Genomic DNA, 24855 nt, shown 5'->3' with positions numbered 1-24855 from the left:
CCTCCCTCTCTCTCTCTTCCCCCCCCAAAATAAATGAATAAACATTAAAAAAAGAAAAGAAAAGAATTACCTAATTTTTTAGCCCACAAAAGTCTTCTAAATAATGACCAAGGCATAAACTACATTCTGCTGTTTTCTTCATTTTTATAGCTCACAAGCTCACTTAGGATAAGATAACCATCGATTATTTAAGATAGTAAAAAAAAATATTCTCAGGCTGTCACTGGCCTAGTTAGAGAAAGAAACTGCTCTACACAAACCTTCTCTGACTCTACTGGAGAATACTTTTCCCCCAAAAGAGAGGAGGGAAATAAAAGAGCAGACACTCGTGGGATTTATTCCACATATAAAGGGTTACTGTTCAAATCTACACATCACTGAAAGGAAGTTTCCATTTTAATACAAGAATCATTTCAGTAAACATAGTCTAAGTCAGAGAATAATAACAGAAAGCTATAATGACCGACTCCGCAACAGGACAAAACGTATTTAATTATCCAAAGTTTGAGATATAACTTTCTAGACAAATGATAAGATATTTTTTAAAGTAAATGTTATATATGACAGAAAAGCAGTTTCAATGGATGCACATATGATCCTGGTATATGGTAGCCAGGTGAGTCAATCATAAGACAAAGTTATCATGAAATAGAGTTAATAGGGTATAGGCTTAGGGTATGGCAGATGGAAGGTGTAACATATGAAAGAAGTTAAGCACATTTTTTGAATTCTGATTTTCTGGGTGGTTCCCCTTGTCATATAATGAACTATTACATTTCATTTCTGAAGAACCGAAGAGATTAAAGCATTCATCTGTAGCTCATGAATTACTCTGAAAGCTATTCAGAATTTAAATGTTATAGCTGGTCTCTCATTTTTCATCGTCTAATAAATGAGTTTATGAATAAACAAATGAGTTCATATATTCCAAACAACAGACCATTCATGTTCCCCCAATTCTTTCATTTATTCAATGGATATTACTGATCCACAGAGGGTTGGGCTTTATACTAGACAGCAGCCTGAATGAGACTAACATTTTCTATGCCCCCATGGAATATACAAATCAGTATGAACACAGGCATTAAACAAAGGTATTTGTTTGTTAATAGAACTATATAAATGAAATGAGCTGTGGAAAAGAACCAGAGAACAGGTGAGTGGGGAGATACATCAGACAGAGAAGCCAGCAAAAGCTCCCAGAGAAGGCATCACCTAACCTAGGACCTGAGGTGCAATGAGCAGGCCAGGCATGTGGAAAAACTTTCCAAACAGTAGAAATAGCAAGTGCAAAGGTGCTGAGTCAGGAAGGGTTTCAGGAAGTGACAGAAAGCCATTGATGTCAGGCAGAGAAAGCAAGGAACACGGTGGCAAGAGATGAATTAGGGCTAGGGAGGAGGGCCTCTCCAAGCCAAGGTAAGCAGCTTATATTTTATTTCAAGTACACGTAAAGTCTTTCACATTAAGGAATGACGTGAGCTGATTTATATTTTGAGGAGAGCACCATACACCTGTGCTCTACAGAAAACAAATTAAATTTCTGGTGGAGGTTCTTAGCTGTTTGGTTGCCATGAAACCGTCTGTCAGTCCAGTAAAGCCTATGCAGCTTTCCTCAGAATAATATTGTTAAATGCATAAAATAAAATACATAGAATTACAAAGAAAACTAATTATGTTGAAATTCAGTTCTATCCTGAATCTGCTGGAGGCAAAGGACCCAGGGTTAAAGACTCTTGCTGGTGGACACGAGAGAAAGGAAAGTGTCAGAAGGCTATTGCAGTAGAAATGGAAGAGATGGATAACTTTAAGAAAAAATCGGGATCTCTGGGTTGTCTATTAAGCAAAGTCTAAATATCTGAGTATAGATAAAACGTGTTTGTGTGAGGGTGTGTGTGTGTGTCATTCTCTTTAATCACTCAAACATCTATGAATGATCAGTTTGTATAAAGAGGGACATTTTTTGTCAAATGGGACCCAAAAATTGAAATTAGAGAGTTTTTCCAAAGAAGTTATTCTTATGGGTAATCCTTCACTCCATAAGCATTGATTGATTACACTGATAAATAAGAATGAAAGCTAGAATTTATGGAGTTATGATTACTTGCTTATGTTTAGGATGCTTATTATGGTCCAGGCGCTAAGCAAAGTGTTTTATATTGCCATGCCTGGTTTAATTCTCATAACAACCCTTGGAGACAAGCTTTATTACTATCCCCTTTTTACAAGGGAGGGACTTAAAGCTCAGAGATAGTAAGTAACTTGTCTGATATCACACAGCTGGTACTGTCAGCACTGGGAATGGAGCCCTGAGCTAAATCCAGAAGCAGGCATTACTGAGAACTCACTGACTGCTTAGTGCTGGGTTGGCAATAATTGGAACCAAAAAAAGTATAAGCCAGGGCCCAGATCTTAAGGGGCCAAACAAACAAGTTTCGAAGGATAGCAAACACACATACCTAAGTAGAATATGGGAGACCATAAAAGTCTGTGCTTACTTTTGTACTGCAAACATGCACAGAAAGGACAGCACCAAATTGGGGCGGGGGAAGCGGGGTGGGGGTTAAGTGTAAGTCATGAACTGTATCTTTAAAAACTAGATAAGCTTTAGGTAAGTTTAACATGGGAGAAGTACATTTCGGTAATGAGGCAACGAATCCCATGAAGTATTTGGGTATAGTCAACAGACGGACATAACGGCAGAAATTCTAGATTTTTAACCTCCTAGCTGTAAGATTTCAGACAGCTACCTAACTTCCTTGTTACTCAGTATTCTCGCTGGTAAAATGGGTTTAACACTATCTACTTAGGAAACTATACAAATGCACGTTGCAAGTCAAAAAGCAGTTTCCCTTAGCGGTTTTACATATCCACTAAACAGCATGGTTTAACTGCTGGTTTTAACTTTGTAAAAAGTCAGTGACCTCCTACAATGTTGTTTTCATTTGTTTCTCTTTCCATAGAGGTCCCAGCAAAAATTCCTGAGATATATTATATGATTCTTAGTTGAATGCTTCATTTGGGAGTTATTTCACGAGTCCACCAAATGCTACAGGCAGACCCAACCCCTAAGCACTCCCTTCCTCCTGGCCACTCCCTTCTCAGAATATAGTTCTACCATACCAGCTTCTGCGAGATGAAGATAATGGCTAATAATGGCTTAATGTGTTATTCCCTCCATAAAGCATTTATATTTAATAATGGTCCCCAAAGTCCCCTAGCTAAAAATTGAAAAATAAAACAATTTCAGGTCTTATGGAAATAATGAGGAGGAAAGCTGAAATTCTGGGACAGAGGGCCCTGGGTCTTCTTGAAGCCACACTGTAAAGAAGCTGCAGCAATTTTGAGGAAAACGACATTAACAAGCCCAATGTTAAAATCGGAAAGAATTCAGCTAAGAACCTTAAGATGCTGCTGCCAAATAATCAATTCAGAAATGGGTATTTCAACACTATAAAAAAAGGCTTTGAGCTGTGAGGATTTCTTAATAAAGAGGTCTAAAATTAAAATGGCAAAATAGCAACATCTATTAAATCTGAATGGTGGGTACATGGATTCTGCTAAATTAGTTTCTGCCCTTTTAGATATGTTTTCAGAATTTCTTAATCTTGAAAGTCATAAATCTTAAAAAGTAAAAATAAGGAAGTTCTCATTACAATGGACTCAGAAGTTTGTTCAACAGATAATTCTAATTTTGATGTTTCTCTTGTTTTATACCACACTAACTAATCTTCTGGCGATTGAGTGTGACAGGTTAGATAAAACACATCTGGATACAACAAAATACTTTATCCCAAATTCTACGAATTCAAGACTAGGTCAAGATAAGGCTTTGGGGGCTTTTGCTAAAACCAAAATTATAATAGAACATCACTAATTAGGTATATATATATGTGTGTGTGTGTGTGTGTGTGTGTGTGTGTGTGTGTGTGTTAATCCAAGAAAACAGCTAATGAAACTATGTTGATACACTTTGCCAAAATTTGATATAAAAAATATAAAGCACACATAATATCATATAAAGTAGACATTTCAAGAAACTTAATAATGTTAATTTATATCGGCCTACAATTCATAATTTTCAGAGAACTTTCAGCTACATTATTTCAGTTCACAGGAGAAACTATAACTTGCATATTCTGTAGGGAAATGATACAAGTGTTAATTCAGCAGAAGTCTTGACACGCCAGCTGAAAAAGCTAGCCTTTGGCATATTTTCAGTTAAAAAGGCTCTCTTAAGAATCTTGAGTTAACTTGTTGAAACTGTTTAATAGCCTTGTATAAATGATAGTTGACTATATGACTGTGAAATAAAATCAATTCAGTTATGCTTTTCTATGTAGTTTAACTGACAGATTAACAGTCACCAGTTCCATGCTTCCACATTTGAACATGTAAACCTTAATCTGAAAACAAATGATTAAAGAGCAAGAGGTAGCAAAGGCTACACAAGAAGGTCATCTGATTATTGCACAGATGAAATTTTGATACAGAAGTGCTATGTTTAAAATAAATGATAGGAGGCAATTTCTGCACAACTTTTCAAAAAAGGGTAAGCATTTTTTTCTTTACAAACACACAGCCCAACAGCCTGGACTTTTGTGATCCAGACCTCTACCACCACCCCCAATTCTGACGATCCCTGCAGGCAACCAACAACTGCTGTATCTGTGGAATGTGCTCTTTGAACTGTACAAAAGCCTTCAGCCTTTCCTGCATTCTGCAAACAAAAACTGCCAAGTGCAATTCTTTCTCTGATTTAACATAATACAAGTGTTACTTCTCCCCCCACCCTTACTTCCCTAGTGCTACCATGGTCTGTAATGTCGACATTTTTATAAATGCACAAAAAAAAGGAATCAGTTTTCCTAATCAAAATTAAATTTGTTTTAGGAGTATAATAGTTCAACTGAACATAATATAAAATTCAACAGGCACCATATTCCCTTTTTGTATATGTTTTAAGAATTCTATTTCTATAGACGGATTCAAGGATTGAATGGGATTAGTCCTTTTAATTATATGACTAGGATCTTCGGCTTGAAATCTTTCTTACAAAAAAAGACAAACACAATAGTTGTTTATATTCAATTCATTTACCAAAAAAACTCATTAGAGCTAATAAGAATATGTCCTTCCAAAAGTGAATATCTCTTGATATTCAAAAGAAAATGAAAAGCAAAAGGCAAAGTAAGTCCTAAGATAGAGTTGCATAGATATTTAAACTCACCTACTAGTTAAATGCTAGAATAGAGCATTCTTCTAGCCTAGATCCAACATAAACTGCTTTTCTTCACTGAGTATGTCCTTGACATTATGCATACCAGAGTATTTTTCTTTCTCAAAAAGATATTAAACCCAGTACTGAAGAGTTAGTTCTATTTTTCATGTATATTAATGCTTCCAACTGTTGGTATATACAAATGAATTATCAGCTACATGACTGTATTTGAAAATACTTGAAGTTTTGTCCCTAAAACTAAGTTATAAAGGGATAAAGCACTATCATTTATTTTACACGCAAAAAATAATTATCAAGTAGAACCAGACATTCATTACAGGAGATGCTTAGAAAAGATAAGGTATATCTTTGTTCAAAAGAAGCTCACAATCAAGTTGAGGGGAGCAAGACACAAATGCATAAGGCAATTAAAACACAAGAATATATGTGACACATATTTGCCACTTCTAATTAAAATTAATTTATTCATTTCATGGCCTATTTCACCCAAGTTTAGCCTCATACCTTTTTTTGAGAACCAGAGGTATCTTAGGGTGTTACAAAGCAAGGCTGAACCTAACTGGCTTAGAAGTTGAACCATCCCATACAGACCAGAATTTCCTTTTCTCTTTCAGTCAAATCCTTACCTTCTATGTCAGTCAAATCACTTCCTCTCATTGATGACATAAAAGCCTTTCTTACTAATTAGGTCACAGCGTATTTTATATTTTTATTACTGTATGTATTTAATAAGTACTTACTAAATAATGACAATATCTAGCAAAAGGTAGTTAAAGACTTATGCTTTAAAATCAGAGAAGCGAAGGTTCAAATCCTGGTTTTGTCAATAAGCTACTTAACTTTTCTACATCTCCGGTATAGCTGCAAACTACACACAGGTGATAGAAAGGAAGCTGCCATCTTGGAGTCTCATCCCCTCCAAGGAGCTGTGATTGAACAGGGTGTTAAAGGGCAGGAATAGGTCATCTAGCACATAAGCAGTGAAGCACTTTCCAAAGAGAAGAGAACACACAAAGAAACATGGAATGCAAGACATCTTTGGGAATCACAACACAGAGAGAAGTTCTGAAATATTTAAGGTTGAGAAGATTAGGCTAAGAGAGGGCTTTAAGCATCTTCTACTTTGATGCTTGATTTTATATATATTAATTTCCTGGGATAAAGTCTGTGAAGAAAGGAAACAGAATTACCAAGTTTGAAATCTTAGGATCATCCTGATCTTTTACCCCATTCATCCATTATCAAGTCCCACAGAAGGAACAACATGCACAAAAGCCACGAGGCACAAAAAAACTTGAAGCTATCAATTCATAAAATTAGGCCACAGTAAGTGAAGTAAGAAAGCAGAGTCACAAATATGCTGAGTACAGAAAGATGATGCTAAAGGGGCAGGTGTGGTCCAATTCTTGCAAGGACTTGTAGACCACCCTGAAGACACACTTTCCATTTTACCCTAAGTTCAAGGGAAAATATTTAAGATTTGAATAAAAAAATAAAAATCACCCACTCTTTATTTTAAAAGTTAAGTCTTGCTACCTAGCGAGTTAGAGGGGATTAAAGGCATAAAAAATTGAGGAAAACAGTCATGGCAGTTGTTGAAATAAAAGTTTTAGACTAGTATAAACTTTAGGGTAGTATCAGTGGGATGTGGAGAAAGAAATATATTTGTGGTCAAATTTGGAGGTTATTCAATCTCAATGGGCCTAGAAGAGTGAAGACAAGAAGAAGGGAGACATCCAGGTGACCCAATATTGATGACCCAATATTTCTGACATAGGCAACTGAGCGCATAACAGTGCTATTAATGCTATTCACTAAGACAAAAAGTATCTTAAGAGAAGCATATTTTTAATAGATGAGACAGGAGCTGACAATGAGCTTAATTTTAGATGGATTCCTATGGGATATTTAAGTAGAGATGTCAAGGAGACCCTTGCAAATGCAGAGCTCAAACTCAGAGGAAAATTGTAAGTTATAAATACAAAAGTGGGAGTCCCAAAACTAAGGTCAAAGCTTTGGAAATAAGTGAGTTCATCTAGCATAATGTACATACAGAGTGAGAAGATAAAGACAGAACACAGGAAAAGACCTACATTTAAGAGGCGGGTAAAGAGAGCACTCACAAATAAAACTTAGTAAGGGGAATAAGTGAAACAACATGACATGAGAATGTGAGATGATACAAGGAGGAAGCAGTCAGCTGTGTGGAATATTTCAAGGAAGGTAAGTGATTAAAACTGTCTATAGACTTAGCAATAATCTCACTGAAGGACTTCTAGTTAAGCCGACTAGTCCAAACATACAATTATATCCATTCTTTCCAAATTACTAACATAATGGCAATACAAGAATAAAAAGTTATGAACCCATGACAAAGATCACAGGAGAAGAGGTGGAACCCACTAAGACATGCCCAGCACACCTTTGTATGTACTACATGGTCTAGCACAGGTCCTCAATGAAAGTTGGTCAAAGAATCAATCAGTACTTTATTCAATCATTCAATCCCCATCTCGCAGAATAGGAAACTGGTCCAGGAGTCAAGAAAATGTTGAAGAGAAATCACCCAGAAGTTACACCCCAGAAAAAAGTTTCAAAACTGATGACATTGTCCCTGTCTTCCTCAGAGTGGACTTATACCAGCAATGTTTATATTTCTAGATTTTTTTAAATCTAAAAAAGAACCCAGTGTAATACACCATAGTTTTTTATTTGCTTTTTTTTTTTCTCACTCAAAGAAACTATTTTGGGCTCACTTAACAAAGATCATTTTCTTCAAGCACAGCCTTAAAGGATGTTAACTGCTCAGCCATTATAATTCATATTCAACATGGTCTTCCAAAGAATTGAGCCCCAAGGTAAAAGGCTAACATTTTACCTTGTAGTGCAGGGTAAAGAGACAATGTCCTTTTACGAGAAATAAAAATCAATTCATTTGGGGCACTTTGGTGGCTCACTCGGTGAAGCGTCTGACCCTTGATTTTAGCTTAGGTCATGATCAAATGGTAGTAAGATAGAGCCCCAAGTCGGGTTCTGTGCTGGGCATGAAGCCTACTTAAGATTCTCTCTCTGTCCTTCACCTACATGTGCATTTTCTCTCTCTCTCTCTCTCTCTCTCTCTGTGTGTGTGTGTGTGTGTGTGTATGTGTGTGTGTCAAAAATGTAATATCAATTGATTCACCAAGTATTTATTAAAGGTGGCCTATACACCAGCACCACTCTGGGCACTGGGGACACAGGGTTGAAGAAAGCATACAGGAGTTTATATAATACTGCATGGAAATAATGAGAGTGGGAAATAGGATAATACCTTAGACACTGATTCTTAAAATCTAGTAGAAAACAAAAATTACTCTTTTCAGGTATCTGCATTTAAAAAGCATATACATGAGCATTCAACTCTATAATGAAACTATTCAGAAATTAGATTTCTTTAACCACCTCAATTCATGATCTATGCAGACATAAATTCAAATATAACTAGATTTAAGATAATAAAAACTAGGGGCGCCTGGGTGGCTCAGTCGGTTAAGCGTCCGGCTTCAACTCAGGTCACGATCTCACGGTCCGTGAGTTCGAGCCGCCGCATCGGGCTCTGTGCTGATGGCTCAGAGCCTGGAGCCTGCTTCTGATTCTGTGTCTCCCTCTCTCTCTGCCCCTCCCCCGTTCATGCTCTGTCTCTCTCTGTCTCGAAAATAAATAAACGTTAAAAAAAAAATTAAAAAAAAAAAAGATAATAAAAACTAACAAACTCAAATTTAAAGCACTGAACCATAAGAAAATATTCATAAAAGTAGGAAAGCAACAGAAATATTATTTTAAACTGCACAACAAAACCCAAACTATCTTTTGCACAAGCCTACAAATAACCAGTTAAGTATAAAAGATTTTGAAAAATTAAGAAGCTGGCAATAATTGAGTTTCTGTTAAAAATTATCTGTACAATTTACTCTGAAAACCAAACATGGAATTTTTGAGTTGAAGTTTGGTTCGTTAATTCGAAACACATTTGTTAGTGAAAACAGTGTTGATGCCCATGATGAACAAGATGGAAGGATAGTGATAGAAGAGATTCTGGGGGCACCTGGGTGGCTCAGTTGATTAAGCAGCCAACCTTGGCTCAGGTTATTGATCTCGAAGTTCGTGAGTTCAAGTCCTGCACTGGGCCCTGTGCCGACAGCTCAGAACCTGGAGCCTGTTTTGGTGTCTCTCTCTCTCTGCCCCTCCCCAGGTCATACTCTGTCTCTGTCTCTCTCAAAAATAAATAAATGTTAAAAGAAAATGTTAAAAAAAAATTATAAAAACAATTAATAAAAAGAAAGATTCTGTAGAGCAATAGTGCACTCTTCATTTGAAGAGAGAAACTAGGGGTTGACTAGATCAAGACTAATTAAGGATCATGGGAAAAATGGCAAAGAGAGATGAAAATTATTAAAAAAAAAGTAATGGCAACAAATAAACTAATTAGATTCCTTTCTTTGGGATTAATGTTGACCCACCTCACTGATAGTGTCAAATTTTAAAAAATCTAAATTAAAGGTCTTGCTTTGGTCATTCTACCAATACTGACTCTCTCTGTTCTTATATCTAATAGAAAAGATAAATATCTTAGTATGATCTACTAAAAACTATAGGAATACATGCTATTTTCATAAATCTCAATGGAAACAACAAAGCAAATTTGGGCTCCACATCACCATTTTGCCTAGGACCAAACCTTCAGTAAGACTGTCATAAATGTGATATAAACTTTTCAAATTACATAAATTTTCCAAACTATCAGTATACATGCCACTGGGTAATCAAAAATCAAGATCAAATAGATACAATGACTCCATTATGCAGGAATAAGAGAACTCTAGTAAAGAAAGAAATTTCAAACATTGAAGGAAGCTACCTTTAAGTGGATGGTTGGGAAAATCCACATGGATTTTGCATGGACATTAGAATGAGCATTTTATAGGAACATAATCAGGAGTAATTTAACAGTGGAAACAATAACGATGGAAGCTTTTTTTAACCCATATGCCAGGTGCTGTGTGGCATGCTTCATCTCTTCCCCACTCATTTCCCCTAAATCCTAGGAGATTACATTTTATATAATGCCTCTTAAATAAGCAGCATTTATACTCTGTACTTGATGAGTATGATTTACAATAAAACTAAAATTACCACTTCATAGTATAACCCTATTAGAGAGAAATATAGTAGTGTATTGAAGAAATAAATACATGATATTGTAAAAACTCATTCTACTTCAAGTTGTAACCTTAGGAGAACTCTCAAACATATGCATAACAAGAAATATACAGATATATTTGCTACAGTATTGTTTGAAATAGTAAAAAATGAAAAACAACCAAATTGTTCATCTACCAAGGAAGAGTTTTTAAAATAAGTATGCTTTATTCAAACCATGGAATGTTATAAAGCAGTTAAAAGCTAATTAATTATTATCACCCAAAATAGCAAAGATGGAAAAAGACAATCTCAGTGTTGGCAAGGCATGGAGAACTCAAACCCCAGACAGTGATGGTCAGAAGGTAAACTGGGACAGACAAGCACTTCAGAAGACCACATGCAGTATCCACTAATGTTGACACTATGATATAGATAACCTAGGATACACATACTAAATTGATATGATGATGTATATATTCTATCAAAGTTCTACTCCTAGCTATATAGATGCACACAATATGTAAAGGACATGTAAAAGAATCTTCAGAGTGCTATTATGTCTAATAGTTATAAATAAGAAAACAACCTAGATGTCCCAAAATAAAATGGAAATAAATAAACAGTAATATATTCACGTATTGGAATACTAGATAGCATTCAGGGTAGACACTCAGATAGACAGAATAATGTGGAGGAAGCTCATAAATCTAATATTAAAAACAAGCCAGGGGTGCCTGGGTGGCTCAGTCAGTTAAATGTCCGACTTCGGCTCAGGTCATGATCTCACGGTTTGTGGGTTCAAGCCCGGCATCGGGCTCTGTACTGATAGCTCAGAGCCTGGAGCCTGCTTCAGATTCTGTGTCTCCCTCATTCTCTGCCCCTGCCTGGCTAGCACTTTCTCTCGCCCCCCCCCACCCCCCACCAAAGAAATAAAGAAACATTTAAAAAGTTTTTAAAAATAAAAAATAAAATAAAAACAAAAGCCAGACACAAAAGATCATATGCTAAATGATTCCATTTATATAAAGCTCGAAAATAGAGAAAATGAATCTATGTTGTGAGAGGTCAGGATATGGTTTCCCTGGTGGAAGAATATCCTGGGTGAAGGATAGTAACAAAAAGGAGGAAAAAAGATGGGGAGGCTCTTATAGTACTGGTAACATGCTACTTCTTGAACTGGGTACTAGGTACACAGATGCATTCATTCTGTGAAAATTCATCAACACATAATTTATGATTTTTGCAGTTTTCATTATACAACTACAAAAATCATGAATGTGTTTTATATATATATTCATACTTATATATATATTTATATATATACATATATATAACCAGCTTACTCTAAAAAAAACTAAAAAATCAGACGTGTGTATCAATATGGATAAATTCCCTGTATAATTTTGCAAGTAAAAATGTTTCAGAAGGGTAGATTTGATATGATGCCACTTCCATTAATTTTAAAATCACAAAAAACAAAAGGTAAGATATATAGATAAACACCAACTTCAGTGTAGTACAGAAAGAAAGAGAGAGAAAAGGAGACAGGATGAAAGCACATAGCTTTTACTGTATTTGTGGCATTATATTTCTTAAAAAGAACGAAATCTAAAGAAATATAACAAAATATTCACATATGTCAAATTTGGTTATCTGGATGCCTATAATGATATTTTCTGAAAGTTTACAATATTTTAAAATAAAAATCTTAAGGAAAGCTACCCTTTGGATTCTGAACTAAACAGAATATTTAAAATAATTTTTAGTGAAAAACATTCCTAATTTGCCCAGATCAGCAAATTAACAAATATTTTCATTTAGCTTAAGTTAACTGAGATGACTGATGGGTGCTTACTTTAGGTAAAGGTATTAGGTTTTAATACACATAATGCCTTTTGGACAAACCTAAAATATGATCCACATATAGAAAAAAAAAATGGTATACCCTTATTTGCCAAAAGAGAAGTTGGACCTTTTAAGTTGTACAACAATAAAATCACTAAACATTTAAGAGAGTTCAGCAGAAATGACCTTCAGAGCCTATCTGTGGAGAACATACACCTTCAATATACTCTGATACCTGACCCAAGACCACTTTGTTGCTTCTTAATGTTGTCCCACAGGGCTATCCTCAAAATGGGGCACTTAAGTAATAGTGGTTACATGGACAGAACTGTCAATCCCGCAAAACCAGGTCATCAGTACACCCACTAAAAAAAGTTATTCATCCCAGGAATACTGAGTCCCTTGTCCCAGATATAATTTTGCATCATTAACTTGGAGGTGGATTCAATGTGTAACTCACTGGTCTTTCGAAAAGACTGAAGCCCCCATACACTTTAGGTTTAACAAGAAGTTTTATCGTCACTACCCTGCCTTTAAAATATGAAGAGGTGTGAGAAAAATACAAGTTTTAGCTAGTTGGGGTTTTTTTGTTTTTTTGTTTTTTAATAATAATCACTTCAAACCAACAGGTCAGGCTTTCCTAATACTTATCCTGGTGGATCTCATCCTATGTCTTTAAGCATTCTGTCCTTTGCTACAACCCTTCTTTCAGTGTCTGAGAGCAACTAATTAGTTAATATTTTAGGTAGTCTTTTAGGAATCACAAGACACAAATTCAGGTGAGATATTCAGGCATGCGCTACTTCCCTAAGATATTAACAGCTGCTTTTGGAGTGCCTGGTTGGCTCAGTCAGTTAAGCAAGCATCTGACCTCAGCTCAGGTCCTGATCTCACAGTTCTTGAGTTTGAGCCCCACATCGGGTTCCGTGCTGACAGCCCAGAGCCTGAACTTGCTTTGGATTCTTTGTCTCCCTCTCTCTCTGCCCCTCCCCTGCTTGCACTCTGTCTCTCTCTCTCTCTCAACAATAAATAAATGTTAAAAAAAATTTTTTTTAAGATATTAACAGCTGCTTTTGCTAAAAAAGTCTACATTATTAGAAGAGAACGCGGAACATTAAACTTTATTTTGTTAAATTTTTATTCTACAAAGATTCAAATCAGTTATGGACACAGCTCTGTAAAGCTGCCCCCAAGAAACTGGTGCCTTGCTATTTAGTGAAAACAAAATCATACAAATGTCAATTTTTCAGAAAGATTCAACTTCAACCTTGCATTTTTTATCTTGTTAAAACTGACATGTTTCTTTTCAGACATATAAGTTATTTTGTTTTCCATATTCCCAAACATCTTCTCAAACTGACAGTGCACATCTTTTTGAACTCAAATCAATGTGTACTAATTAATAGATCATTCTCTGAATTATACATTGAATGAGATTAAAAAAAGAATTCTGTCGTCTGCCAGGAATTTTTAAAGGAAAAATATTCTTTAGATCTTTTAAAAATTTATACACATTCCAGGTAGATTAAATATAAAATTATGAAAATACTAGGGCACAAAGAAATAATAAGCTTTTAAATATTTCCATGTGGTGATAGAATTCCTTTCCAGACTGTATCATTTCCAGAAGAATTCTCTGCTTCAGAACTTAGTAAGTGGAATAAATGGCTATATATTGCACATTGCTGTAAGAGATACAGAGACTGAGATAGAGATAGAGATATATAGATGGATACAGACAAACACATAAATATACATATATATGTATATAAGCACATAAATACATACAAATATACACACACATTCATTTATACACACACACACTTCTACATATATACAAAATAAGCAAGAGAAAGACCACTACCATTAATTAAATGCCTGCTGTGTGCCAGGTATTTTTTGTGCTTGGAGATTTAATCTTCACCTAAGCCTATAAGGAAATTATTATTATTATTATTATCATTGTTGTTGTTGTTGTTGTTGTTATTGTTACTTCTCACATGCCAAACTTAACCCAAGATCAATATAAACAAATAACACGGCAGAGCAAACATTTGACCCCAGGTGTGTCAAATGCAAAAATGGGACTATTTCCTACACGGTATGCTTAAAATACGTTTCAGATTTTAAGTATTGCTTTGTGTCTCTTTAACATAAAAAAAAATCATTCTGGCACTAGGAAGAAACATAGCTGATTTCTGAAACAAAATCTGATTTTATTCCCAAAATTTCAATATGGCAAGGGAAAAGTTGCTACAAAGATAATTCTTAGTTGAATATGTTCAAAATGTAATTCCTTGGTAATCTGGGTTTTGGCCAAGACAAATCAAAATCATAGATATATTACAAATGCCAAGTTTTCAAAGAAACAAAAAAAATGCAATAGCAACAGATGCATTCTCCCGAGACATTTGTGTTGAGCCTAGCTGTATCCAGAATCTGAAGAAAAGGGGGATTTTTTTTTTCTGTTTCGTTTTTATGAATAATAAATTCCTGGTTTCTGTTAATGTCAACCAGTTAAATAAGATTATATTTACTCCTTGGAAAATTAAACAAAAGAATATACTGAGAAAGAAAGGAGAAAGGAAAGAGAAAAAGAGGGAGGGTAAGAAAGAAAAAAAGAAAGAAAATTTTAAAAGGGGTTACGAAGGAGTCCATATCTGGTACTTTTAAAACCAAATCTATATTTGCAAATTTGTATTCAAAGATGGGATACAAAGAGCATCTGTGTTTTTCATTTCTTTTACAACATACTAATGTTAAAATTAACAAATTAACTTTAATTTACTTAAGTAAAAAAGTATTTCTGAGGATGGTGGACCACTGCACAAAATGTATTAAAATTGAAGGAAAGAAGCTATGAACAACTCAATAAAGAAGAGTGTTTCATTATTACAGAATGAATTTGTGTTATATTACCAAAAAAAGTATTTATTTTTAAAATCAAAACTGAAACATCTATCTTAAAATAAAGATACATTTATGCTAGGTAAATAAATTGTCATAAAAAGTTACTAAATAGCCAGGTCACGATCTCGCGGTCTGTGAGTTCGAGCCCCGCGTCAGGCTCTGGGCTGATGGCTCGGAGCCTGGAGCCTGTTTCCGATTCTGTGTCTCCCTCTCTCTCTGTCCCTCCCCCATTCATGCTCTGTCTCTCTCTGTCCCAAAAATAAATAAAAAACGTTGAAAAAAAAAAAAAGTTACTAAATATATTCAAGTATAGAAGTCTTCCTTTATGGACATTAGGACTTTCCCCAAATGAAACAATGTTTTGCGAGATCACAAAATATTGATTTTAAATTGCATCTTTTTAACTTTGAATACTCAGATCAAATTTGAAATTACCTTTTTCTCAGAATTCTAACTAACCAAATCAATGAGATTTTTGATTTTTAAAATTATATTAGACTTACAAAAAATTATCTAAAATATCTTATTTTTTAGAGTAGTTTTATATTCAAAGAGAAATTGAGCAGAAAGTACACAGAGACCCATACATATTCTCTTCTCCATCTCCAAAATACATAAAGTTTCTATTATTATTAACATCTTGCATTAGTGTGGTACATTTTCTACAACTGATGAACTCATACTACAACACTGTTATTAACTAAAGTACAGAGTTAGGGTTCACTGTTAGTTTTATACAGCTCTATGGGTTTTGACACATTCATAATGTCATGTATCCACCATTACGTTACTATACAGAGTAATTTCACTACTCTAAAAGTCCACCTATTCAAAAAAATAAAAAATAAAAATAATAAAACTCCACTAATTTATCAGTCCCTCCCCACAACTCTGGCGACCTCTGATCTTTTTAAGGTCTCTGTAGTTTTGCCTTTTCCAAAATGTCAGAGAGCTGGAATCATACAGCATATAGCCTTTTCAGAGACCTTCATTCATTAATATTAAATTTCCTCCATGTCTTTTTGTGGCTTAATAGGTCATTTCTCTTGATCAATAAATAGTCCATTATATGTATGTATCACAGATTGCTTACCCATTCACCTCCTGAAGAACATCTTGGTTGCTTCCAAGTTTGAATAAAGCTTCTATAAACACTCTTGTACAAATTTTTACGTGGACGTAAGTTTGCAACTCATTTGGGTAATTACAAAGTAGTACAATAGCTAGACTGCATGGTAAGTATTACATGTATGTTTAACTTCATAATAAACTCCCAAACTGTTTTCCAAAGTGGCTATATCACTTTTCATTCCCACCAATGAATCACAGTCCTTCTTGCTCCACATTCTTGACAGCATTTGGCATGTCAGTGTTTCAGATTTTAGTCATTCTAATAGGTATGTAGTGATATCTCATTTTTTAATTCCTAATTCCCTAATGAAATAAATACTAAGCATCTTTTCATTTCCTTGTTTTCCATGTGTATATCTTTTTTCATTAGATCTGTTTAAAGCTCTTGTTTATTTTTATTTTTTTAAATTTTTTTAAATGTTTAATTTTTTGAGAGACAGAGAGAAAGAGAGAGAGAGACACAGAGCAAGAGCAGGAGAGGGGCAAAGAGAGACAGAGACACAGAATCTGAAGCAGGCCTCAGGCTCTCAGCTGCCAGCACAGAGCCGGATGCGGGGCTCAAACTCATGACCGCAAGATCATGACCTGAGTTGAAGTTGGATGCTCAGCTGACTGAGCCACCCAGGTGCCCAATCACTGTAGTTTTATACAAGGTCTTGAAGTCAGGGAGGGTCAGTCCTCTAACTTTGTTCTTCTTCAATATAATATTATTTACTTGTTGTCTTTTGTTTTCCAGATAAACTTAAGAACCAGTTTATCAATATTCACAGAATAACCTGTTGGCATTTTATTGTGATTGTGTTGAATATGTAGATCAAGGAAAGAAGACGTGACATTACAATTATATTGCATTTGTTTCTGCAGAGACATGGAATATCCTGTAGATCTTTGATTTTCTTATCTTTCATCAGAATTTTATAGTCTAATATTTTAACATAAATATTATATATTTTAATGTATGTATTTATATTATATATATTTAATATTGTATTTTATATTAGTTAGATAGATGATAGATAGATAGAGAGATAATAGATTTGTACCTGGGTTTCAGGATATTTTTGGTGCTAATATAATGGTACTATATTTTTTTTTTTGAGTTTTATTTATTTTGAGAAAGGCAGGAAGAGGAGCAGAGAGAGAGGGAGAGGGAATCCCAAGCAGGCTCTGCACTGTCAGTGCAGAGTCCCATGTGGGGCTCAATTTCATGAACCACGAGATCATGACCTAAGCTGAAATCAAAAGCTGGACGTTAAACTAGCTGAGCTTCGCAGGTGCCCCAATGGTACTCTATTTTTCATTTCAAATCCCAGTTGTTCATTGCTGGGACAAAGGAAAACAACTAACTTGTATATTAATCTTGTTTTCTGCAAACTTGTTATCATTTATTACTTACAGGAGGTTTTAGTTTTGGTTTTATTTGGTTGATTTCTTTGACATGTTCTACATAGATAATCATGGTATCCGCAAATGCGTATTTCTTCCTTTCCAATCTGGCTGCTTTTTATTTCCTTTTCTTATTACCTTAGCTAGGATTTCCAGTATAATAGTGAATAGAAGTGATAAGGACACCCTTGCCTTATACCTGATCTTAGCAAAGACGCACTTAGCTTTTCATTAATGGCTGTGCATAGCATAAATATCCATGCAACCACCAGCCTAGTGAATCAATAGCATGTTGCTGACATACCAGAAGCTCCTAGAAACTCTACCTCAGTGTTTACCACCTACCTAGAATTTAACTATTATTTTTAATTTTGCTGTAATCACTTTTTTGGAACTTTATAGAAAAGAAATCATACATACATTATTCATTTGTGCTAGGTTTTTTTCACTCAACATTATGTTTATGAGATTCAAGCATGTTATTATTGGTATACTTAATATATATTCATTGATTATATATATGTAATATTGTACATATTACAATGTACAATATTGTAGAGAAGATCCACAAAAGTTTTCTGTAAAAATAATATTTTCCAATCCTTCATCAATCTCAAACCTGTAAATAAGAGTTTACCACTTACTCGTCAAATCTAAATAACTTTTTAAAATTTCTGTCACACTTTTCAATAGCAAATATTAAAATTTTACATAAGGAACAATTGTTTCACATCAGCAAAAGGAATAATAATGTTTGTAATGTTTCCCAAGGCATCTCTATCTAGTTCAATGACAGAAAAATTTAGAACTAAATATCTAAGACCAAAACCACTAAAGTTTTTTTTATCTACATAGTTTATGCTAAATTCAAAAATCCTAATTCATAATTGTAGTGTTGGAAATGGCCAGAGTGTTTCCAGGCTCTATCAAATGTTCTAAACAATATTAAATGTGAACTGATAAATTATGAAGATTTCTTACTGCAATCTACTTTGACAACTTTGTCAGATGCTATGTCAATAAGAATATCACATTTAAAACCTGTAAAATTCATGTTTCAATTTTGACATAATTTCCATGATTCAGACTTTTTAAAATCAAAACAATACTCTTCCACTGAGCTCATTCACTGAAGAATGAAAAGGGTTATCAACTGTTAACCGAAAGTCAAATTTCTGGCAGTAAGCCGTATATCACATATCAAGTGCCTTATCACAAGGGTGATGCAGTAAGTAACTTTTCAGATAAAAGTGACAACTGACAAGAAATTTCTTCCCAAGTAATTTTCCCAAAACAAGCATTGCCTTTAATCATCATTCTTCCTACCAGTTTATAAACAGCAACTGAATTCTTTCTATATAATCATGAACACACATCTTTTAAGTTCTTCCTAATGAGATAGGGAATCAGTCCTTCCAGTACACTGAGCTGACAAAATTTATATATTTTTATAGTGGATTATGGATACAAATTCATTCCAATTCATTTTCACTATGCAAAGTGAAAAAAAGGACTTAATGTCTCTCTTACTGGAAGGTGGATTTAAATAGATATATTAAGATAGTCTTATTCTCAGATATAAAGAAATAAAAAAGAAAAAGAAAGAACTAAAGTTTAGTGCAAAAAGGGATTATGATGGCACAATTGCTGATATTAAATCAAAGGAAGTTACCTTCTTTTCATCAGAATACTCTCAAAATTCTTAACAATTCTTTGCCAGAAGATAAAATTAAAAATAATCCATTCTGCATTAAATAGTATTATTGCAAAGCATCACCTTATGTTACGATTCAGAAAATGTTAACACAAATAGAAATTTAAGGTTAACAGCAAAAACACCTATATATTTTGTACAGAAAATACATCCAAATATTTGCATCACATATTTTTCTACTAATACCTGAATAACTACAAAAACTGAGGGATGGAAAATATAGAGTATAGATGACTTACATTTGGAGGGTTAGACTTTAATTCTCTCTCCCAGGATTGAGGAGTCTTACTCTTTGTGCTTACAATGCTTCTTTCTCCAGGGTATTCTTCTACTTCCAGAATAGGTCAGGACAAAGCTTCAACAGACTTCTATTATTTGTTTGATCTAGGGGGAAATTATACTTTTAATCAATTATTACAAAACGCATCAAACTTTTTCTTACTGTGCTGGTGGGTGGGGGCTTCTCATTATTTTCTGTTGGATCTGATGTGAACAGAGAAAATAGGAATTGCCATTGTTGAATATTATAATAAATAAATCAAGTACTTTAAATTAACACCACTAAAAGAAACCCACATCCATCTTCTTTTTCATTTTTATGGCTAAGCAGCATAGCAAGAGAAAATTAATATTCAAAATCCAAATGACTACAAAAGCCTACTCAAATGTATTTTTAAAAGACTTTAACATAATTTTGCAAATCCATGAGTTTGAATGGACTGGCAGAGACGATTAGGTATCAAATATTTTTACTCATTCATTTTAATGTCTTAGAGCTAAAGAATTACAGGATGATTAGAAAAGTGTAAAGGAAAATCCATTTTTAAAAATTTTAATGGAATAATAAAAAAAGATGATTTCAAGAGCATGAGACAGACCAGAAACAGATAGCAGAGGGTCTGTAGGCAGGGCAAGAGATCTGGAGTAAAAATTTTAAAGATGGTACAAAGGTTAGGAACTGCTATTCAAACAAAGCATGTTGGTCAAATTAAAGTACACAACATGGGTACGTCCTAAATCCTGATTCATGTTAATTCTCTAGCAAATCTCTAAGATGTAAAAACGTAACACATACTACCTTTACAAGGACACTGAAATGTGATGTATGATTATCTGCTCCATGGTGGTATGAACATTCATAATTTTAAGGGAATTAATTGTATTCTACAAATTTTATCAAATTATAGTTTTCTAATAATGGATATTTTCTGCCTCATTAAAATGAAATATTAAGATAAATGTCTTCAACTTGTGCCATACCCTAGATCACACTCTCTTAAAGTCATTCATATTGCGTTCCATTAAATAATAAATTAGAATATAGGGGGAACTTTTGGAGAAAAACTGGAAATAAAATATAGACGTTTTGGGGAAACGTATCATTTAAAGCCAGTTTTTGCTCAGATATATAAGAGTATTACACTTGTGATTATTATTACAAAAAGAAAACTATAATAGGATTATGATAAATAAACAAAATCAATCAGTATCTGTATCAAAATAGCCAGATAAGAAAACCAGAGATACAGAGGCAGAAGAGTACTTCTTTAAGCCATCAGTGTAGTCACAAATTGATACTCGTGTGGTCACCTTTGTTTTTAACCATTGTAAGGGATATTTACCTGGCATACTCCAAAATTATCTCCAGATGAAACAAAAACACAAATTAGGCTACTAAAAATTAAAGCTTTGAGGAAACAAACTCATTTGAGATTAGAGTTTAGGATTACAGAAAACTGCAGTTTTCTTTTCAAAAGATTCAATTAATCTTGGCCTAATGTAACAGTCTTACTACTCAAATTTATAAACATGCACTTTCTGTATGAATGTCTCCATATGGCTTTTCAAACATAGGTAGTTCCACTTTTGTTTCTAGAACACAGGAATGGTTTTGCTGTATTTTGGATCAGTGAAGATCAATGTGCATTCCTTTAGGGAAGCCTTTTGAACTGACAAAGGATGAATGATTGACATCAGTAACAAATACTTTTTGTTGTCCTGGACTGACATGTCATTTATAGCAATACCTATGCTAATTAATGCCATACATATCTACCAGATGTGTCAGAGAAATATGCCAGACCCTTCAGAGAATATAGCTTGAGTGTGGCTAAAATTACATTATAGATATGGAAATGTATCCCTTTGTGATATAGAACTAATCTCCCTCCCTCCCTTCCTCTCTCTCCGTCACACACACATTCACACACACATGTGCACACACGCAGAATATACTTTCTAGGGTAGAGAAAACCCCATTTATCCATATAATCACCTATGCCTTGTATTTTCCACTGGTATTTTTTTTTTGTTTTTTACTGCAGAAAGCAAACTGTACCTTACCAAGTTTTAATACACTATAAACTCAACCCTAAGAAATACAGGACATAAAATATAAAAAATACAAGTTGTGGCCTTCACAAACTACACTATCATCATGACACTTTACCATATTATATTAAAATTTTGTTCTCAGATCTTCAACTACACTGGTAGATCATTAACAATGAGTACTATTATTAATCATCTTCATTTCTCCATTCTCTAGGACATAATTTGGTATACACTGGGTACCAATTTTTGTATGTGTGTATTTCTTAAATAAAAGTTAAGTTCTACAAGGTCATCAAAATTACACATAGCATTTTTGTCAATACATTCAATATATACAGAGAAAGAATTAATACTGTTGGCAACTAAAATCCGTAGTCATTGAATCAGACAAACTGGTAAAGAACTCCTCTCAGCGTCTGGCACATAGCTAGCACTCAATAAATGTGAACTGTGAACTATAATCAGGGTGAGCATTCCTCCCTGATTGCAGGGGTTAAATGACATTCATCCTTACTATAATTATTAATAGTTATCCCTTTCCTTCTTTTTTTTTTTTTTAATTTTTTTTTAACGTTTATTTATTTTTGAGACAGAGAGAGACAGAGCATGAACGGGGGAGGGTTAGAGAGAGAGGGAGACACAGAATCTGAAACAGGCTCCAGGCTCTGAGCAGTCAGCACAGAGCCCGACGCGGGGCTCGAACTCACATACCGCGAGATCGTGACCTGAGCCGAAGTCGGACGCTTAACCGACTGAGCCACCCAGGCGCCCCTCCCTTTCCTTCTTAAAAGTCTCCCAGTTTAGATGATAACTTTATATAGTCATTGAAGGTAGAATTAATTATTATTCATTTATCATTTGATTATTTTTGTCAATAAATTTTTGGGTTTTTTTTTCTTTTTCCCATGATGCTTTTATATGACAAGAATATTTTGTTAGGATTAGAATAAACAAGATTCATTCTTTTAACATGAACAAATTCACATAGATGGTCAAAGGTTTACTAAATCCTCACATCCTTAAAGCTAAACATTTTATAATCAACGTAAGGATCACTTCCTAGCTGACAAATCCAAATGTGAATTCTTAATTCTTGATTTGTGTAACTTCTCTCACTCAGTTTATTTTTCACTCCTTCCTTTTTAAAACTCTCCCTTTGGCTTACATGACACTCCTCTTTCTGAATTCCTCTCCTAACTCTGAGATCTTTTTTCAGTCTCTACTAGTTCCTATTCTTAGGAGTACCTCCTCAATGTCACTTTTCCCAAGACTTCATTCTAGACCATGTCTTAACCAGCCACTGTATTTCCAGTATCAACCACTACCTGTGGTAAACAATACCCGAATGTATATATTCAGGCCACACCTCTCTCCTGACTGGCAGATGTAAAATTCCTGCTGATTGTACAATCTCCTTTCTCCAGTCTTAACTCCCTCTAACCCGCACTCCACAACACAAGCCAAGTGGGTTTTTACTTTTTTGTTTATTTTCTGAAATACAAATCTAGTAATATTCTTTCTAGCCGAAGGAAACAGTCAACAGTTAAGGAAGGAATGAAGTCCTTCAGAGAATTCACAGACAACAGAAGACAAGGGGGGAAATCCAAACCTACTAGAATGAGAGGGAATCTATTCGTGATATCTCATTTGTAATGCGAGCATGTTTCACTTACAAAAATTATTGCGTGCCGTGGTTAGGTTTCAGGGCAAATATTACTAGAAAGAATAATATGGTAAACAAATACATTATGAGGATCACAAAATACCACTCACAAAAGAGCACTCAAGTTTTAAGTATATACCATTGTCTCTATAAAGTCTCTTCCACCTCTACAATGATAGTCCTTTTCCTGTTTCTCCAAAGATAATTTCAAATTCATAGTCTTCACATCCATCAAATATCTTCAAACACCATTCTCACCATTATTCTTTGCATAATACACCCAATCTGACAAAGTTTTCCAAATATATATTTCATAAAATACCCAAAGCTAAGACTGAAGCAGGTGGGTGTAAGATAAAATAAAGTTGTAGGGTACTAAGGTAAAGTCTCAAAAGGGGTGGGTTTTAACCCTCTCAGATGACTGTATTTGCTACTGCCTTCGTTGTGTAGGCATGCAGGCTTAGTCTTGCCAAATGTGAATTTTTAAGACAGGTTGAAAAAGCAATGTGTGTGTGTGTGTGTGTGTGTGCGCACGCGTGTGCGACAGAGAGACAGAGAGAGAGACAGACAGACACAGAGACATAGAAAGATTCAATTTTTAAGATTTAACAAGTTTTATATTTAAAAAAAAAAGGTAAGTATTAACAAATATTATTTGCAAGCTCTGTAAGGGACATGGATCGCCCCTTTTTGACATCAAGGTTAAGTTGAAGAGCTTAGAGCCTATGACCTAAAAGCCATGTATAACATGGTTTATCAAGGAAAGTGTGGTCTGTGTTCTGACCAACCAATAAAAACTCTTTTGGCATATAATCCATTTACATGTTAAGATATGCTTGCTATTTAATTTCATTATCTAAAACAGCCTGTGAGTGCAACTTTCCATCCTCTCTTTGACTCAGCTCTTTATCCTCTACTGCCTCTTAAACATCTTCACTTGAATATTCTGGTTCTGACCCTTCTTCAAATTAATAATGGCTTATATGTCTTCAGAATTGTATCTCAAACCTTCTGTTTACTCAAGAGCACTCAAGTTTTCTTAAATATATACCAAAAGATGTCTCTATAAAACAGCCTAAAAACAATGTCTCTTCCACCTCTACAATGATAGTCCTTTTCCTGTTTTTCCAATGACAATTTCAAATTCATAGCCCTCACATCCACTAAATATCCTTAAATACCTCTCTTACCATTAATACTTGCAGAATACACCATTATCTGACAAGGTTTTCCAAATATATAAGATGTTTTTATAATCTATTAGACTGACATGGGGGAGAACTGAAACACATGAATACCTAAATTCAATAAATTTGACTTCAAATCATAGAAATATTTCCCTGGCGCCTTTCCTTATGAATGTATCAATTAGTGTCATTTAACAGAAGGGGTTCCTCAATATCTACCAAGTAAATCAAAACTTGTTAGCCCAAAACCTAAGGCCCTTCATTT

General features: G+C 34.4%; 1 protein-coding gene across 1 annotated transcript in view; it reads right to left on the bottom strand.

Moving 5' to 3' along the window:
- FOXP2 (forkhead box P2) overlaps positions 1-24855 on the bottom strand; it is a 566168-nt gene that overhangs the window by 477746 nt on the left and 63567 nt on the right. Inside the window, exon 2 of the mRNA XM_049641717.1 lies at positions 19646-19790. The gene's annotated coding sequence lies outside the window, so the exon portion shown is untranslated. The remainder of the gene's footprint in view (positions 1-19645; positions 19791-24855) is intronic.

This window comes from Panthera uncia, chromosome A2 (assembly GCF_023721935.1).
Source record: "Panthera uncia isolate 11264 chromosome A2, Puncia_PCG_1.0, whole genome shotgun sequence".
NCBI classification, from domain to species: domain Eukaryota; kingdom Metazoa; phylum Chordata; class Mammalia; order Carnivora; family Felidae; genus Panthera; species Panthera uncia.
The sequence above is the reverse complement of the archived record's forward strand: the minus strand, read 5'-3'. Positions and strand labels throughout refer to the sequence as shown.